The sequence below is a fragment of the Apium graveolens genome, unplaced genomic scaffold (genome assembly GCF_009905375.1).
Source record: "Apium graveolens cultivar Ventura unplaced genomic scaffold, ASM990537v1 ctg6693, whole genome shotgun sequence".
Taxonomy (NCBI): Eukaryota; Viridiplantae; Streptophyta; class Magnoliopsida; order Apiales; family Apiaceae; genus Apium; species Apium graveolens.
In genome coordinates, this window is record NW_027419698.1 from 84,386 (window position 1) to 88,551 (window position 4,166).

A 4,166-nucleotide genomic window follows, 5' to 3' on the forward strand; every position below is an offset into this window, starting at 1 on the left:
CCGTGATGATCGTTATCTGAGTCCTAATTTTATAAAATAAATAAAATGAATTGTATAATTTATTTCATACGTAAATAATTGTGTGATTGTGAAAATTGTGTTGTGACGTGACTTGTGGATTATTGTGAATTTGGACATCGATTATAATCGACGGGTAGGCTTATAAACAGAAAAGTTGCTGTCAAAATTTTCTAAAAATTTATTTTAAATACGAGAAACATACTATATAATACAAAACGTTTTACCCTTATGTGAATACAGATTACGTGATTATGTGTATAATCGTTATACGAGTTGGGTTATCGAATTGGGTTATTAGGATTCGAGGTTATCAAGCATGTCGATATAACTAATTAGGGTATTTTGTTACTGTAGATCCCGGTCGAGTTTTGCAAGGACTAAAGTCAGCGTGAAAACTTCCTAGGGTTTTGTAAAGCGTTGTAAGGCAAGTACCCCTGACCATTCTTTTATGGTTCAGTACGTATGAATAGACTGTTGTTTTATTCTCGTAAAGGAACATAAACGTTTTAAGTTACGTATCCCCCTGTAGTTATAAATAATTATTTTAAACCTGTTTTGGGGAAAAGTAACTTCGAAAGGTACCTATCCCGAATGAAATGATTTGTGAACCAGATTTTATGTGTGCTGTTAAATGAACGATTTTAAAATGGGATAGGTACAAGTGTTTTGAAAACTGGATAAAACGATCAGATATGGGATACATAGGGGCCATAGTGGCCTAGTGAGGTTGCGTAAGAGGCTAATTCGGTTGCGTGCATTACATAACCGATTAGTCCAGCAGGTCAGAGACCTAGCTAATCTCTAAGTTCCGGAACAGGTTTATGGGATGGAAGTTGGAGCCGTCTGGTGTTGATAGCCTGATCAGCTATCTTCACATATCCGTCATGTATTTGATTTAGCTTTGTGATTCCCGTAAGGGAATAAGTGATTGATACAGTTGATTAATAAATGTGAATAACATGCTAAAATTGGACTCTGATACTTGCACAACACACAACTACGTTTGTTTTATAATGAGCATGCTAGTCAGTGATATCCACTTACATCAGTTCTCTTTATTTACTGTTGTCAAAATGATTTACAGATTGTGAATTTCATGTTGATTTATAGTTCTGTTCCTATAACTGTTTACTTTACTGTTTTTATCTTGATATTCATATGTTGGTACTACTGAGCAATTATGCTCATCCTTGTAACCTGTTATATATATACATATATATATATATATATATATATATATATATATCGCAGATGCCTAGAAGACCAGTTAGACCTTGGCAGAACCGTGTCTCAGCCACTTCAGGACCCGACTCCTCAGAGGTAGTTAGTATCAGACCATGTGCGGTCTGATGAGTTGCTGAATAAGTTTAGTGTGTCAGACTTTTTTGAATAAATGGTTTGTATTAATGAATAACTTGAATCATACTTGAACCTGGATCAGATATTGGTTTGGGGTCATGTTAGTTTAATATTAATAATAATCTTATAGTTTATATTGTGGTTTGTTGTGTTAAGTGACGTCAACTCCTGACCCCGGGGTTGAGGCCGTCACAGGTATAGTCTAAGTAAAGTGATTAGGTCAAGGTGGTAACTAGAGTTAGGATGTGGAATCAGTTGAAGTCTTATTTAACCCTAATTCTATTTCTTGGCTGTTGTTTTTGTTTTATCTCAGGACCCTAGTAGTGGTAGCGATTCAGACGCTGAGCATAGTTTGCCTGATTCCCCAGTGGACTATATTCCACCCCCTTCAGTGGAGACCATGTATGTTACTTCAGACCCTGAGGAGGATCCATCTGAGAGCAGTGAGGCCCCTATGCATGTTTCTCCCTTGAGACCAGATCCACAGACCAAAGCCCCTGAGCGAGAGTCTGTTATGCCTGTGTGTGTGCCTGTCATTTTTGGTGGCAAGTTGGCCCAGGATCGAGATTTTATTTACACCCGTATTCCTGAGTTGGGAGCTTTGGTAGATAGGTTAGCTCGTGAGTCTAGGTAGCAGACGTCAGTACTGGCGGATGAGTGGAGAGTTCGTATTTAGATGGTGGAGCAGGTTGCCCAGAGGAGGTTAGATGAGGGACCATCTTCTAGTGATGCTGATGTTGAGGCTCGGGGAGTGCATAAGATCATTCGTTGGATGCTAATAGTGTTGAGGGAGATTCTTGATGGTTAGTGAGGTTGTGAGATCATACGGGACATCTGGTAGAGCCCATAGTTATTGTGTGTGAGATCATACGGGACATCTGGTAGAGCCCATAGTTATTGTGGTTCTTTTTCAGCGCCCGTAGGCTTTGGGATACTCGGTCAGATGCCGGGATCCCTTTTTCTTTTCATGTTGTATTTTATTTCAAAACTAGTGTTGGTTGCAGTAGTAGTAGATATGTAGAAGTTAGGGGTAGATAGGGGGATATTTTCCAGTTTTTCCTCTGTTTAACCCTACTTTATTATTGTACCTTATATCAGCACTTATTATACTTGAACCTTTTATCTATGTACCTTTGAGTCGATAAATAAATCATACATCTTCATTCATATTGTGGACCTTGTAATTTTTATAAACTATTCTACATACCCTGTTTCCAAGCAACTGTACTTAATATCCTGTGAAAACATACATTATATCATGTGAGAACCCTAACTGATGAGAGAATTATGTAGTAATAGGATTACATGTGCAAAATGGGTAAAGATTAAACCCGTAAAATTATTTTTAAAACATAATCATTATTATTGTATATCAATGCCATGCTATCGTATTGCTAAATAATTGCTCAATCAGGTTTGTAAGAAATGGCCACTTCACCAAATTATCAAGAAGAAGAAACTCAAACCCAAGATCAAGAACAAAACCAAGATACTCCTATGATGAACCGATTCTTCCAACTTTTGCAACAATCCTCAGACCCTAAATCTGATAATTTCAAGCAATTCTAATCTATTCATCCCCCAGAGTTTGTAGGATTGCCAGATCCGATTAAAGCTCAGTCTTGGTTGAGAGAAATGGAAAAGGCTTTTGAGTTAGCAGAAGTTAAGGATGATAAGAAGGCGCAATACGCGAGTTATTATCTTAAGAATGAGGCTAGTTATTGGGGGGAATCTTCTAAGGCGTTGCTTGAAGGAAAAGTTATAACCTGGGAGAAGTTTACAGAGATGTTTTTAGAGAAGTATTTGCCAAGTTATATGTAAGACCAGCTGGAAATGAGGTTTCTGAATCTTAGACAGGAAGACATGATAGTGGCAGAATATTAAGTGAAGTTTTCGGAGTTAGCAAGATTTGCGCCCGAGTATGTGAATACCGAAGCAAAGAAGGCCAAAAGATTCCAGCAAGGATTGAATCCAGGGATTCGAAGTCAGGTGGCTCTTCTTGAAATAAGGAATTATGCTGCGTTAGTACAGAAGGCCATGATTGTAGAAGGAGAAAGAGAAGCAACTAAGAGGGGAAGTGAAGGAAAGAAGAGAAAGTTTGAGGAATCTGAACTTTTCCATATTTATCTAGATCGTGTCGTAAGATTCATTTTGGTATGTGGTTCGCTTAGATCCGATGTACGGTTTATAAGAAATGACCATTTTAAGTAACGGCGTTTCGTGAACGAACCTTTACCCCTCGCTTTACTTTGAGACCTTGTTCCCTTAAAAGACTAATTGGAATACGAAACAATTATGTAAGGTGGATTAGGCAGTTGGTAAAGTACTCGCGAAAGATCGCCTTAAAACATTTGACAGTTAATTTTATAAAAATGGTGGAGCCGAGGGTACTCGAGCGACTTATGTAAATCGTTAAGCGCAAAAGTGAGTGTTAGGGTCTAAGTGGACAAAGTCTAGTTTCTTAAGCGACTGTGGTTTACTTCCGGCTTATGTTGTTGTTCATAGGTTACCAAACCCACTCTAAGCTTAAGTCTACCCCGGAACACTCAGGCAAGTTTTCTACCCGTTATACTGTTGTTGTGATGTAAATATATATATGCATTATCATGAGATAAGTGCATGGTTGTTATTAGCAAATCGTGCGATATATAGAAGCATGATATATATATATATGTATATATGCATTCCTGTTTCAGAATCTTGATATCCTGTTATCGATTCAATTATTTATAAACTGCATAATACCTATGCTAGAGATAAGCAATACTTGCGTGTACCCTTAGTAT